The sequence below is a fragment of the Oncorhynchus gorbuscha genome, linkage group LG05, assembly GCF_021184085.1.
Source record: "Oncorhynchus gorbuscha isolate QuinsamMale2020 ecotype Even-year linkage group LG05, OgorEven_v1.0, whole genome shotgun sequence".
In the NCBI taxonomy this organism is placed as follows: domain Eukaryota; kingdom Metazoa; phylum Chordata; class Actinopteri; order Salmoniformes; family Salmonidae; genus Oncorhynchus; species Oncorhynchus gorbuscha.
The window spans coordinates 95,643,395-95,659,568 of NC_060177.1; the positions used below are offsets into that span (position 1 = coordinate 95,643,395).

Genomic DNA, 16,174 nt, shown 5'->3' on the forward strand with positions numbered 1-16,174 from the left:
CTGTTCTAATCCTCGTGTGTTTGTCCAGGACTCACCTCAACCTGGTCTAATCCTAGTGTGTTTGTTTGTTTGTCCAGGACTCACCTCAACCTGGTCTAATCCTAGTGTGTTTGTTTGTTTGTCCAGGACTCACCTCAACCTGGTCTAATCCTAGTGTGTTTGTTTGTCCAGGACTCACCTCAACCTGGTCTAATCCTAGTGTGTTTGTTTGTCCAGGACTCACCTCAACCTGGTCTAATCCTAGTGTGTTTGTTTGTCCAGGACTCACCTCAACCTGGTCTAATCCTAGTGTGTTTGTTTGTCCAGGACTCACCTCAACCTGGTCTAATCCTAGTGTGTTTGTTTGTCCAGGACTCACCTCAACCTGGTCTAATCCTAGTGTGTTTGTTTGTCCAGGACTCACATCAACCTGGTCTAATCCTAGTGTGTTTGTTTGTTTGTCCAGGACTCACCTCAACCTGGTCTAATCCTAGTGTGTTTGTTTGTTTGTCCAGGACTCGCCTCAACCTGGTCTAATCCTAGTGTGTTTGTTTGTTTGTCCAGGACTCACCTCAACCTGGTCTAATCCTAGTGTGTTTGTTTGTTTGTCCAGGACTCACCTCAACCTGGTCTAATCCTAGTGTGTTTGTTTGTTTGTCCAGGACTCACCTCAACATGGTCTAATCCTAGTGTGTTTGTTTGTTTGTCCAGGACTCACCTCAACAGGAGGGAAAAAAGAAAAAGAAGCAACACCAAAATATGATTGAGTTCACAAGCAGGTCATTGTCCAATTATTTTACTGTAATTTCACAGAAACTTTTCAAACTAAATGTCAATGTTTCAGTAGCTTTACATTACAGCATTGTGTTACCTTCCTTAAGCTTCAGTGCATCTCATCCCTGCTATATTGAATCCACATGTGTTCCAGGCAGTCTAGCCAGCAGACACATGGGTCTGTCTGGTCCCAGAAGGACCCCAGTGGACTGAGGAGATGGGGAGAGAGAGAGAGGCAGCTCTAGCCCCAAACCTCCGGGTTCTACTCTACTCCCTCTGAGGTCTGACCTCCAGTGCACCAGCCTGAACCTAGAACATCCGGAACTCAGAACCCTACCCGTTGGAACCCTGACATGGAACCCCAGTGGGTGGTGGCAGAGCCTGAGTGCCTGTCTCCCAAATGGCACCCTAATCCCTATATAGTGCACTACTTTACGTTTGACAGGGCTTTACGTTTGACCCAGAGCCCTGGTCATAAGTAGTGCACTATATAGGGAATAGGGTGCCATATGGGACATAGAGGGTATTTTATGTTTTAACTACCCCTCCTGCCTCAGAGGAACTTTTTAAAGCGTTGTATTGTGTTTTAACTGAAAAGCCATTTTGCATGCTCCTCCTCCTCCTCCTCTAAGTTGATTTTTATTTTTTAATGTTATTTTAAAAGTGATTATTTGTTAGATTTGTCTCGTGCAATGATGTCCTCCCAAACACCCCCTCTCTTCCGCTTTGTCTCAGCAAATCCAGTTTGAGCCGGGCTGTGTCACTGTGTGTGTTTGTCTGCTCGTCTCTGTGCGCGTGCGTGAAAAGAGGTGAATCTGTATTCAGAGGTGGATGAATGGCCCTGAAACAGATGGGTTCTTTAGAATATAATGGACAGTTTGTATTAAATTGTCTCCTTCATGCCAGAGTCTCCAAACATGGTAGCTAAAGATGAATTCCATATTGCTTCTGCCTGCTCCCTCTAAACACACCATAGGTGCAGAATATATGGTCCTGTATTGGGTTACTAGTAGCCAACCCCAATGTGTGTCGATCTGAGAGGACTGGATATATATATATATATATATATATATATATATATATATATATATATATATATATATATATATATATATATATATATATATAAGCAATATGGTAAAACATTAAATGACAACCTTGTCTATAGCTGGTGACACCATATTGTTTATATACCGAACCACTTGTCTTTTATGATCAGGGGTTTGTGTTGAGGGTTGATTTTGGGTTCGGGGTGCAGGGAGTGGTAAAAGGGGGGGAAACCGGGAAACGTGTTTTTTTTTTTGTTTTTATGTTGCCTTTTTGTGGCCACAGTGCCTCTGATTGGTGGGCCTGGTAGCTGTGACGTCAGATTCTGTCCACTCTGGTCTGGGATGCTAGTGTTCTGAGACCTGCTTTATAAATAAACTTTCTTTACAAAAAACAAAAACAAATGGAAACATGCCATTCATTTAATGTCCTGAAGATGTTCACGTATATTTCTCAGATATGTATTTTTCTACCTGTTGAAGTTTAGAAGATAACATTACGTTAAAGGGAAACTTCCACCCCCAAAAAAACATATTTTGGTATTTGCTTCATTAAGTTCATTGTTGACATTGTCCCAACATGTTTTCAAGATATGAAACTTTCAAAATACAGAAATCATCCCTGTATGATGCATTTTTCTTATCATTTGGCTACATCATAAGATGCAAAACGAATTATACAGGGATGATTTTTTATTTTTTAAAGTTACATATCTTTAACTTGATTAGCTGACAAGCGAAACATTTTATATTTTTTTCACTCATCCAAAGATGTGAAGAGTTTAAAAATATATATAGTTATCCAATGCCTGCTATGTTTTTGGATCGCTGCTTGTACTCCCACCGGTGTTGCCATGATCGCGGTTTTCATGTCATATTGGGCTACTTTGAAAACGATGTCGCGGGTTAAAATGTATTGGTCGCGTTGTTGGCTATTTCTAAGTTGCATCGTGGCCGCCATGACATTTCTCTTTAAAATATATATGATTTCACTGTGACCTGTTGCTGAGTGGTGGGGAGGTGGATGTGTGTGTGTTGAGAGCGTTAATGGGAGACAAAACACTTAACTATTTTGGGCGCATTACATAAATCCACTCGTTGGTGGTTTAAACTACATTCTAGTGTTGACTGCTTAGAGAAAACGGTATCAAGCGAAGTGATTTATGCATGTTCAGTTCCTGGTTCTCGGGGGGGGGATGCCGAGGGGAAATTTGAAATGGAAGTTGTGGAAAAGTCCTCAATGAAACCGACATGAGGCTAAATGTGGAGAATGATACATTTGCCTCAGTTGACCATCAAGCAGCCTATTAATATATATGCCATTGTCGGCTACCATTTGATACAATAAATATGTTTAAATGACTATCACTGGAGTGATTGCAAATCCATTTGTGCCACTTGTGTAGCCTACCTGGAGCTGACAAACAGATTGAATAGATAGCCTGTAACTCCAGGTTGTTGTTGTAGTCTTGTGTTATTATCAATAGATAGCCTGTAACTCCAGGTTGTAGTCTTGTGTTATTATCAATAGATAGCCTGTAACTCCAGGTTGTTGTTGTAGTCTTGTTATTATCAATAGATAGCCTGTAACTCCAGGTTGTTGTTGTAGTCTTGTGTTATTATCAATAGATAGCCTGTAACTCCAGGTTGTTGTTGTAGTCTTGTGTTATTATCAATAGATAGCCTGTAACTCCAGGTTGTTGTAGTCTTGTGTTATTATCAATAGATAGCCTGTAACTCCAGGTTGTTGTTGTAGTCTTGTGTTATTATCAATAGATAGCCTGTAACTCCAGGTTGTTGTAGTCTTGTGTTATTATCAATAGATAGCCTGTAACTCCAGGTTGTTGTTGTAGTCTTGTGTTATTATCAATAGATAGCCTGTAACTCCAGGTTGTTGTAGTCTTGTGTTATTATCAATAGATAGCCTGTAACTCCAGGTTGTTGTTGTAGTCTTGTGTTATTATCAATAGATAGCCTGTAACTCCAGGTTGTTGTTGTAGTCTTGTGTTATTATCAATAGATGGCCTGTAACTCCAGGTTGTTGTTGTAGTCTTGTGTTATTATCAATAGAGTAGCCTGTAACTCCAGGTTGTTGTTGTAGTCTTGTGTTATTATCAATAGATAGCCTGTAACTCCAGGTTGTTGTAGTCTTGTGTTATTATCAATAGATAGCCTGTAACTCCAGGTTGTTGTAGTCTTGTGTTATTATCAATAGATAGCCTGTAACTCCAGGTTGTTGTTGTAGTCTTGTGTTATTATCAATAGATAGCCTGTAACTCCAGGTTGTTGTTGTAGTCTTGTGTTATTATCAATAGATAGCCTGTAACTCCAGGTTGTTGTTGTAGTCTTGTGTTATTATCAATAGATAGCCTGTAACTCCAGGTTGTTGTTGTAGTCTTGTATTATTATCAATAGATAGCCTGTAACTCCAGGTTGTTGTTGTAGTCTTGTGTTATTATCAATAGATAGCCTGTAACTCCAGGTTGTTGTTGTAGTCTTGTGTTATTATCAATAGATAGCCTGTAACTCCAGGTTGTTGTAGTCTTGTGTTATTATCAATAGATAGCCTGTAACTCCAGGTTGTTGTAGTCTTGTGTTATTATCAATAGATAGCCTGTAACTCCAGGTTGTTGTTGTAGTCTTGTGTTATTATCAATAGATGGCCTGTAACTCCAGGTTGTTGTTGTAGTCTTGTGTTATTATCAATAGATAGCCTGTAACTCCAGGTTGTTGTAGTCTTGTGTTATTATCAATAGATAGCCTGTAACTCCAGGTTGTTGTAGTCTTGTGTTATTATCAATAGATAGCCTGTAACTCCAGGTTGTTGTAGTCTTGTATTATTATCAATAGATAGCCTGTAACTCCAGGTTGTTGTAGTCTTGTGTTATTATCAATAGATGGCCTGTAACTCCAGGTTGTTGTAGTCTTGTGTTATTATCAATAGATAGCCTGTAACTCCAGGTTGTTGTAGTCTTGTGTTATTATCAATAGATAGCCTGTAACTCCAGGTTGTTGTTGTGTTATTATCAATAGATAGCCTGTAACTCCAGGTTGTTGTTGTAGTCTTGTGTTATTATCAATAGATGGCCTGTAACTCCAGGTTGTTGTAGTCTTGTGTTATTATCAATAGATAGCCTGTAACTCCAGGTTGTTGTAGTCTTGTGTTATTATCAATAGATAGCCTGTAACTCCAGGTTGTTGTAGTAGTCTTGTGTTATTATCAATAGATGGCCTGTAACTCCAGGTTGTTGTTGTAGTCTTGTGTTATTATCAATAGATGGCCTGTAACTCCAGGTTGTTGTAGTCTTGTGTTATTATCAATAGATGGCCTGTAACTCCAGGTTGTTGTAGTCTTGTGTTATTATCAATAGATAGCCTGTAACTCCAGGTTGTTGTTGTGTTATTATCAATAGATAGCCTGTAACTCCAGGTTGTTGTTGTAGTCTTGTGTTATTATCAATAGATAGCCTGTAACTCCAGGTTGTTGTTGTAGTCTTGTTATTATCAATAGATGGCCTGTAACTCCAGGTTGTTGTTGTAGTCTTGTTATTATCAATAGATAGCCTGTAACTCCAGGTTGTTGTTGTAGTCTTGTGTTATTATCAATAGATAGCCTGTAACTCCAGGTTGTTGTAGTCTTGTGTTATTATCAATAGATAGCCTGTAACTCCAGGTTGTTGTAGTCTTGTGTTATTATCAATAGATGGCCTGTAACTCCAGGTTGTTGTAGTCTTGTGTTATTATCAATAGATGGCCTGTAACTCCAGGTTGTTGTTGTAGTCTTGTGTTATTATCAATAGATGGCCTGTAACTCCAGGTTGTTGTTGTAGTCTTGTGTTATTATCAATAGATGGCCTGTAACTCCAGGTTGTTGTAGTCTTGTGTTATTATCAATAGATGGCCTGTAACTCCAGGTTGTTGTAGTCTTGTGTTATTATCAATAGATAGCCTGTAACTCCAGGTTGTTGTAGTCTTGTGTTATTATCAATAGATAGCCTGTAACTCCAGGTTGTTGTAGTCTTGTGTTATTATCAATAGATAGCCTGTAACTCCAGGTTGTTGTTGTGTTATTATCAATAGATAGCCTGTAACTCCAGGTTGTTGTTGTAGTCTTGTGTTATTATCAATAGATAGCCTGTAACTCCAGGTTGTTGTAGTCTTGTGTTATTATCAATAGATAGCCTGTAACTCCAGGTTGTTGTTGTGTTATTATCAATAGATAGCCTGTAACTCCAGGTTGTTGTTGTAGTCTTGTGTTATTATCAATAGATAGCCTGTAACTCCAGGTTGTTGTAGTCTTGTGTTATTATCAATAGATAGCCTGTAACTCCAGGTTGTTGTTGTGTTATTATCAATAGATAGCCTGTAACTCCAGGTTGTTGTTGTAGTCTTGTGTTATTATCAATAGATAGCCTGTAACTCCAGGTTGTTGTTGTGTTATTATCAATAGATAGCCTGTAACTCCAGGTTGTTGTTGTAGTCTTGTGTTATTATCAATAGATAGCCTGTAACTCCAGGTTGTTGTTGTAGTCTTGTGTTATTATCAATAGATGGCCTGTAACTCCAGGTTGTTGTTGTAGTCTTGTGTTATTATCAATAGATAGCCTGTAACTCCAGGTTGTTGTTGTAGTCTTGTGTTATTATCAATAGATAGCCTGTAACTCCAGGTTGTTGTAGTCTTGTGTTATTATCAATAGATAGCCTGTAACTCCAGGTTGTTGTAGTCTTGTGTTATTATCAATAGATAGCCTGTAACTCCAGGTTGTTGTTGTAGTCTTGTGTTATTATCAATAGATAGCCTGTAACTCCAGGTTGTTGTTGTAGTCTTGTGTTATTATCAATAGATAGCCTGTAACTCCAGGTTGTTGTAGTCTTGTGTTATTATCAATAGATAGCCTGTAACTCCAGGTTGTTTAGTCTTGTATTATTATCAATAGATAGCCTGTAACTCCAGGTTGTTGTTGTAGTGTGTTATTATCAATAGATAGCCTGTAACTCCAGGTTGTTGTTGTAGTCTTGTGTTATTATCAATAGATAGCCTGTAACTCCAGGTTGTTGTTGTAACAATAGATAGCCCAGGTTGTTGTAGTCTTGTGTTATTATCAATAGATAGCCTGTAACTCCAGGTTGTTGTTGTGTTATTATCAATAGATAGCCTGTAACTCCAGGTTGTTGTTGTAGTCTTGTGTTATTATCAATAGATGGCCTGTAACTCCAGGTTGTTGTTGTAGTCTTGTGTTATTATCAATAGATAGCCTGTAACTCCAGGTTGTTGTAGTCTTGTGTTATTATCAATAGATAGCCTGTAACTCCAGGTTGTTGTTGTGTTATTATCAATAGATAGCCTGTAACTCCAGGTTGTTGTTGTAGTCTTGTGTTATTATCAATAGATGGCCTGTAACTCCAGGTTGTTGTAGTCTTGTGTTATTATCAATAGATAGCCTGTAACTCCAGGTTGTTGTAGTCTTGTGTTATTATCAATAGATAGCCTGTAACTCCAGGTTGTTGTTGTGTTATTATCAATAGATAGCCTGTAACTCCAGGTTGTTGTAGTCTTGTGTTATTATCAATAGATAGCCTGTAACTCCAGGTTGTTGTAGTCTTGTATTATTATCAATAGATAGCCTGTAACTCCAGGTTGTTGTAGTCTTGTGTTATTATCAATAGATGGCCTGTAACTCCAGGTTGTTGTAGTCTTGTGTTATTATCAATAGATAGCCTGTAACTCCAGGTTGTTGTAGTCTTGTGTTATTATCAATAGATAGCCTGTAACTCCAGGTTGTTGTTGTGTTATTATCAATAGATAGCCTGTAACTCCAGGTTGTTGTTGTAGTCTTGTGTTATTATCAATAGATGGCCTGTAACTCCAGGTTGTTGTAGTCTTGTGTTATTATCAATAGATAGCCTGTAACTCCAGGTTGTTGTAGTCTTGTGTTATTATCAATAGATAGCCTGTAACTCCAGGTTGTTGTAGTAGTCTTGTGTTATTATCAATAGATGGCCTGTAACTCCAGGTTGTTGTTGTAGTCTTGTGTTATTATCAATAGATGGCCTGTAACTCCAGGTTGTTGTAGTCTTGTGTTATTATCAATAGATAGCCTGTAACTCCAGGTTGTTGTAGTCTTGTGTTATTATCAATAGATAGCCTGTAACTCCAGGTTGTTGTTGTGTTATTATCAATAGATAGCCTGTAACTCCAGGTTGTTGTTGTAGTCTTGTGTTATTATCAATAGATAGCCTGTAACTCCAGGTTGTTGTTGTAGTCTTGTGTTATTATCAATAGATAGCCTGTAACTCCAGGTTGTTGTTGTAGTCTTGTTATTATCAATAGATGGCCTGTAACTCCAGGTTGTTGTTGTAGTCTTGTTATTATCAATAGATAGCCTGTAACTCCAGGTTGTTGTTGTAGTCTTGTTATTATCAATAGATAGCCTGTAACTCCAGGTTGTTGTAGTCTTGCGTTATTATCAATAGATAGCCTGTAACTCCAGGTTGTTGTAGTCTTGTGTTATTATCAATAGATGGCCTGTAACTCCAGGTTGTTGTAGTCTTGTGTTATTATCAATAGATGGCCTGTAACTCCAGGTTGTTGTTGTAGTCTTGTGTTATTATCAATAGATAGCCTGTAACTCCAGGTTGTTGTTGTAGTCTTGTGTTATTATCAATAGATGGCCTGTAACTCCAGGTTGTTGTAGTCTTGTGTTATTATCAATAGATGGCCTGTAACTCCAGGTTGTTGTAGTCTTGTGTTATTATCAATAGATAGCCTGTAACTCCAGGTTGTTGTAGTCTTGTGTTATTATCAATAGATAGCCTGTAACTCCAGGTTGTTGTAGTCTTGTGTTATTATCAATAGATAGCCTGTAACTCCAGGTTGTTGTTGTGTTATTATCAATAGATAGCCTGTAACTCCAGGTTGTTGTTGTAGTCTTGTGTTATTATCAATAGATAGCCTGTAACTCCAGGTTGTTGTAGTCTTGTGTTATTATCAATAGATAGCCTGTAACTCCAGGTTGTTGTTGTGTTATTATCAATAGATAGCCTGTAACTCCAGGTTGTTGTTGTAGTCTTGTGTTATTATCAATAGATAGCCTGTAACTCCAGGTTGTTGTAGTCTTGTGTTATTATCAATAGATAGCCTGTAACTCCAGGTTGTTGTTGTGTTATTATCAATAGATAGCCTGTAACTCCAGGTTGTTGTTGTAGTCTTGTGTTATTATCAATAGATAGCCTGTAACTCCAGGTTGTTGTAGTCTTGTGTTATTATCAATAGATAGCCTGTAACTCCAGGTTGTTGTTGTAGTCTTGTGTTATTATCAATAGATGGCCTGTAACTCCAGGTTGTTGTAGTCTTGTGTTATTATCAATAGATAGCCTGTAACTCCAGGTTGTTGTAGTCTTGTGTTATTATCAATAGATAGCCTGTAACTCCAGGTTGTTGTAGTCTTGTGTTATTATCAATAGATAGCCTGTAACTCCAGGTTGTTGTAGTCTTGTGTTATTATCAATAGATAGCCTGTAACTCCAGGTTGTTGTAGTCTTGTGTTATTATCAATAGATAGCCTGTAACTCCAGGTTGTTGTTGTAGTCTTGTGTTATTATCAATAGATAGCCTGTAACTCCAGGTTGTTGTTGTAGTCTTGTGTTATTATCAATAGATGGCCTGTAACTCCAGGTTGTTGTTGTGTTATTATCAATAGATAGCCTGTAACTCCAGGTTGTTGTTGTAGTCTTGTGTTATTATCAATAGATGGCCTGTAACTCCAGGTTGTTGTAGTCTTGTGTTATTATCAATAGATAGCCTGTAACTCCAGGTTGTTGTAGTCTTGTGTTATTATCAATAGATAGCCTGTAACTCCAGGTTGTTGTTGTGTTATTATCAATAGATAGCCTGTAACTCCAGGTTGTTGTAGTCTTGTGTTATTATCAATAGATAGCCTGTAACTCCAGGTTGTTGTAGTCTTGTATTATTATCAATAGATAGCCTGTAACTCCAGGTTGTTGTAGTCTTGTGTTATTATCAATAGATGGCCTGTAACTCCAGGTTGTTGTAGTCTTGTGTTATTATCAATAGATAGCCTGTAACTCCAGGTTGTTGTTGTGTTATTATCAATAGATAGCCTGTAACTCCAGGTTGTTGTTGTAGTCTTGTGTTATTATCAATAGATGGCCTGTAACTCCAGGTTGTTGTAGTCTTGTGTTATTATCAATAGATAGCCTGTAACTCCAGGTTGTTGTAGTCTTGTGTTATTATCAATAGATAGCCTGTAACTCCAGGTTGTTGTAGTAGTCTTGTGTTATTATCAATAGATGGCCTGTAACTCCAGGTTGTTGTTGTAGTCTTGTGTTATTATCAATAGATGGCCTGTAACTCCAGGTTGTTGTAGTCTTGTGTTATTATCAATAGATAGCCTGTAACTCCAGGTTGTTGTAGTCTTGTGTTATTATCAATAGATAGCCTGTAACTCCAGGTTGTTGTTGTGTTATTATCAATAGATAGCCTGTAACTCCAGGTTGTTGTTGTAGTCTTGTGTTATTATCAATAGATAGCCTGTAACTCCAGGTTGTTGTTGTAGTCTTGTGTTATTATCAATAGATAGCCTGTAACTCCAGGTTGTTGTTGTAGTCTTGTTATTATCAATAGATGGCCTGTAACTCCAGGTTGTTGTTGTAGTCTTGTTATTATCAATAGATAGCCTGTAACTCCAGGTTGTTGTTGTAGTCTTGTGTTATTATCAATAGATAGCCTGTAACTCCAGGTTGTTGTAGTCTTGTGTTATTATCAATAGATGGCCTGTAACTCCAGGTTGTTGTTGTAGTCTTGTGTTATTATCAATAGATAGCCTGTAACTCCAGGTTGTTGTTGTAGTCTTGTGTTATTATCAATAGATGGCCTGTAACTCCAGGTTGTTGTAGTCTTGTGTTATTATCAATAGATGGCCTGTAACTCCAGGTTGTTGTAGTCTTGTGTTATTATCAATAGATAGCCTGTAACTCCAGGTTGTTGTAGTCTTGTGTTATTATCAATAGATAGCCTGTAACTCCAGGTTGTTGTAGTCTTGTTATTATCAATAGATAGCCTGTAACTCCAGATTGTTGTTGTAGTCTTGTGTTATTATCAATAGATAGCCTGTAACTCCAGGTTGTTGTTGTAGTCTTGTGTTATTATCAATAGATAGCCTGTAACTCCAGGTTGTTGTAGTCTTGTGTTATTATCAATAGATAGCCTGTAACTCCAGGTTGTTGTTGTAGTCTTGTGTTATTATCAATAGATAGCCTGTAACTCCAGGTTGTTGTTGTGTTATTATCAATAGATAGCCTGTAACTCCAGGTTGTTGTTGTAGTCTTGTGTTATTATCAATAGATAGCCTGTAACTCCAGGTTGTTGTTGTAGTCTTGTGTTATTATCAATAGATGGCCTGTAACTCCAGGTTGTTGTTGTAGTCTTGTGTTATTATCAATAGAGAGCCTGTAACTCCAGGTTGTTGTAGTCTTGTGTTATTATCAATAGATGGCCTGTAACTCCAGGTTGTTGTAGTCTTGTGTTATTATCAATAGATAGCCTGTAACTCCAGGTTGTTGTAGTCTTGTGTTATTATCAATAGATAGCCTGTAACTCCAGGTTGTTGTAGTCTTGTGTTATTATCAATAGATAGCCTGTAACTCCAGGTTGTTGTTGTGTTATTATCAATAGATAGCCTGTAATTCCAGGTTGTTGTTGTAGTCTTGTGTTATTATCAATAGATAGCCTGTAACTCCAGGTTGTTGTAGTCTTGTGTTATTATCAATAGATAGCCTGTAACTCCAGGTTGTTGTTGTGTTATTATCAATAGATAGCCTGTAACTCCAGGTTGTTGTTGTAGTCTTGTGTTATTATCAATAGATAGCCTGTAACTCCAGGTTGTTGTAGTCTTGTGTTATTATCAATAGATAGCCTGTAACTCCAGGTTGTTGTTGTGTTATTATCAATAGATAGCCTGTAACTCCAGGTTGTTGTTGTGTTATTATCAATAGATAGCCTGTAACTCCAGGTTGTTGTTGTAGTCTTGTGTTATTATCAATAGATAGCCTGTAACTCCAGGTTGTTGTTGTAGTCTTGTGTTATTATCAATAGATAGCCTGTAACTCCAGGTTGTTGTTGTAGTCTTGTGTTATTATCAATAGATAGCCTGTAACTCCAGGTTGTTGTTGTAGTCTTGTGTTATTATCAATAGATAGCCTGTAACTCCAGGTTGTTGTAGTCTTGTGTTATTATCAATAGATAGCCTGTAACTCCAGGTTGTTGTAGTCTTGTGTTATTATCAATAGATAGCCTGTAACTCCAGGTTGTTGTAGTCTTGTGTTATTATCAATAGATAGCCTGTAACTCCAGGTTGTTGTAGTCTTGTGTTATTATCAATAGATAGCCTGTAACTCCAGGTTGTTGTAGTCTTGTATTATTATCAATAGATAGCCTGTAACTCCAGGTTGTTGTTGTAGTCTTGTGTTATTATCAATAGATGGCCTGTAACTCCAGGTTGTTGTTGTGTTATTATCAATAGATAGCCTGTAACTCCAGGTTGTTGTTGTAGTCTTGTGTTATTATTAATAGATGGCCTGTAACTCCAGGTTGTTGTAGTCTTGTGTTATTATCAATAGATAGCCTGTAACTCCAGGTTGTTGTAGTCTTGTGTTATTATCAATAGATAGCCTGTAACTCCAGGTTGTTGTTGTGTTATTATCAATAGATAGCCTGTAACTCCAGGTTGTTGTAGTCTTGTGTTATTATCAATAGATAGCCTGTAACTCCAGGTTGTTGTAGTCTTGTATTATTATCAATAGATAGCCTGTAACTCCAGGTTGTTGTAGTCTTGTGTTATTATCAATAGATGGCCTGTAACTCCAGGTTGTTGTAGTCTTGTGTTATTATCAATAGATAGCCTGTAACTCCAGGTTGTTGTAGTCTTGTGTTATTATCAATAGATAGCCTGTAACTCCAGGTTGTTGTTGTGTTATTATCAATAGATAGCCTGTAACTCCAGGTTGTTGTTGTAGTCTTGTGTTATTATCAATAGATGGCCTGTAACTCCAGGTTGTTGTAGTCTTGTGTTATTATCAATAGATAGCCTGTAACTCCAGGTTGTTGTAGTCTTGTGTTATTATCAATAGATAGCCTGTAACTCCAGGTTGTTGTAGTAGTCTTGTGTTATTATCAATAGATGGCCTGTAACTCCAGGTTGTTGTTGTAGTCTTGTGTTATTATCAATAGATGGCCTGTAACTCCAGGTTGTTGTAGTCTTGTGTTATTATCAATAGATAGCCTGTAACTCCAGGTTGTTGTAGTCTTGTGTTATTATCAATAGATAGCCTGTAACTCCAGGTTGTTGTTGTGTTATTATCAATAGATAGCCTGTAACTCCAGGTTGTTGTTGTAGTCTTGTGTTATTATCAATAGATAGCCTGTAACTCCAGGTTGTTGTTGTAGTCTTGTGTTATTATCAATAGATAGCCTGTAACTCCAGGTTGTTGTTGTAGTGTTGTTATTATCAATAGATGGCCTGTAACTCCAGGTTGTTGTTGTAGTCTTGTTATTATCAATAGATAGCCTGTAACTCCAGGTTGTTGTTGTAGTCTTGTGTTATTATCAATAGATAGCCTGTAACTCCAGGTTGTTGTAGTCTTGTGTTATTATCAATAGATAGCCTGTAACTCCAGGTTGTTGTAGTCTTGTGTTATTATCAATAGATGGCCTGTAACTCCAGGTTGTTGTAGTCTTGTGTTATTATCAATAGATGGCCTGTAACTCCAGGTTGTTGTTGTAGTCTTGTGTTATTATCAATAGATAGCCTGTAACTCCAGGTTGTTGTTGTAGTCTTGTGTTATTATCAATAGATGGCCTGTAACTCCAGGTTGTTGTAGTCTTGTGTTATTATCAATAGATGGCCTGTAACTCCAGGTTGTTGTAGTCTTGTGTTATTATCAATAGATAGCCTGTAACTCCAGGTTGTTGTAGTCTTGTGTTATTATCAATAGATAGCCTGTAACTCCAGGTTGTTGTAGTCTTGTGTTATTATCAATAGATAGCCTGTAACTCCAGGTTGTTGTTGTGTTATTATCAATAGATAGCCTGTAACTCCAGGTTGTTGTTGTGTTATTATCAATAGATAGCCTGTAACTCCAGGTTGTTGTAGTCTTGTGTTATTATCAATAGATAGCCTGTAACTCCAGGTTGTTGTTGTAGTCTTGTGTTATTATCAATAGATAGCCTGTAACTCCAGGTTGTTGTTGTAGTCTTGTGTTATTATCAATAGATGGCCTGTAACTCCAGGTTGTTGTTGTAGTCTTGTGTTATTATCAATAGAGAGCCTGTAACTCCAGGTTGTTGTTGTAGTCTTGTGTTATTATCAATAGATAGCCTGTAACTCCAGGTTGTTGTAGTCTTGTGTTATTATCAATAGATAGCCTGTAACTCCAGGTTGTTGTAGTCTTGTGTTATTATCAATAGATAGCCTGTAACTCCAGGTTGTTGTTGTAGTCTTGTGTTATTATCAATAGATAGCCTGTAACTCCAGGTTGTTGTTGTAGTCTTGTGTTATTATCAATAGATAGCCTGTAACTCCAGGTTGTTGTTGTGTTATTATCAATAGATGGCCTGTAACTCCAGGTTGTTGTTGTAGTCTTGTGTTATTATCAATAGATAGCCTGTAACTCCAGGTTGTTGTTGTAGTCTTGTGTTATTATCAATAGATGGCCTGTAACTCCAGGTTGTTGTAGTCTTGTGTTATTATCAATAGATAGCCTGTAACTCCAGGTTGTTGTTGTGTTATTATCAATAGATAGCCTGTAACTCCAGGTTGTTGTAGTCTTGTATTATTATCAATAGATAGCCTGTAACTCCAGGTTGTTGTAGTCTTGTATTATTATCAATAGATGGCCTGTAACTCCAGGTTGTTGTAGTCTTGTGTTATTATCAATAGATGGCCTGTAACTCCAGGTTGTTGTAGTCTTGTGTTATTATCAATAGATAGCCTGTAACTCCAGGTTGTTGTTGTAGTCTTGTGTTATTATCAATAGATAGCCTGTAACTCCAGGTTGTTGTTGTAGTCTTGTGTTATTATCAATAGATAGCCTGTAACTCCAGGTTGTTGTTGTAGTCTTGTGTTATTATCAATAGATAGCCTGTAACTCCAGGTTGTTGTAGTCTTGTGTTATTATCAATAGATGGCCTGTAACTCCAGGTTGTTGTAGTCTTGTGTTATTATCAATAGATAGCCTGTAACTCCAGGTTGTTGTTGTAGTCTTGTGTTATTATCAATAGATAGCCTGTAACTCCAGGTTGTTGTTGTAGTCTTGTGTTATTATCAATAGATAGCCTGTAACTCCAGGTTGTTGTTATTATTGTAGTCTTGTTGTGTTATTATCAATAGATAGCCTGTAACTCCAGGTTGTTGTAGTCTTGTGTTATTATCAATAGATAGCCTGTAACTCCATAGATAGCCTGTAACTCCAGGTTGTTGTAGTCTTGTGTTATTATCAATAGATAGCCTGTAACTCCAGGTTGTTGTAGGTTGTAACTGTTGTAGTCTTGTGTTATTATCAATAGATAGCCTGTAACTCCAGGTTGTTGTAGTCTTGTGTTATTATCAATAGATAGCCTGTAACTCCAGGTTGTTGTTGTAGTCTTGTGTTATCAATAGATAGCCTGTAACTCCAGGTTGTTGTAGTCTTGTGTTATTATCAATAGATAGCCTGTAACTCCAGGTTGTTTAGTTGTTGTAGTCTTGTGTTATTATCAATAGATAGCCTGTAACTCCAGGGTTGTTGTAGTCTTGTGTTATTATCAATAGATAGCCTGTAACTCCAGGTTGTTGTTGTAGTCTTGTGTTATTATCAATAGATAGCCTGTAACTCCAGGTTGTTGTTGTAGTCTTGTGTTATTATCAATAGATGGCCTGTAACTCCAGGTTGTTGTAGTAGGTTGTTGTAGTCTTGTGTTATTATCAATAGATAGCCTGTAACTCCAGGTTGTTGTTGTAGTCTTGTTATTATCAATAGATAGCCTGTAACTCCAGGTTGTTGTAGTCTTGTGTTATTATCAATAGAGAGCCTGTAACTCCAGGTTGTTGTAGTCTTGTGTTATTATCAATAGAGAGCCTGTAACTCCAGGTTGTTGTAGTCTTGTGTTATTATCAATAGATAGCCTGTAACTCCAGGTTGTTGTAGTCTTGTGTTATCAATAGATAGCCTGTAACTCCAGGTTGTTGTTGTAGTCTTGTGTTATTATCAATAGATAGCCTGTAACTCCAGGTTGTTGTAGTCTTGTGTTATTATCAATAGATGGCCTGTAACTCCAGGTTGTTGTTGTAGTCTTGTGTTATCAATAGATGGCCTGTAAC

General features: G+C 37.4%; 1 long non-coding RNA gene across 1 annotated transcript; it reads left to right on the forward strand.

Annotated features, from left to right (window-relative positions):
• Nucleotides 1-19: 19 nt before the first annotated feature.
• LOC124036680 lies at nt 20-977 on the forward strand. Its single transcript, XR_006838945.1, has 2 exons — nt 20-758; nt 908-977. It is a non-coding gene; the product is annotated as an uncharacterized LOC124036680 (long non-coding RNA).
• The last annotated feature ends 15,197 nt before the right edge of the window (nt 978-16,174 follow it).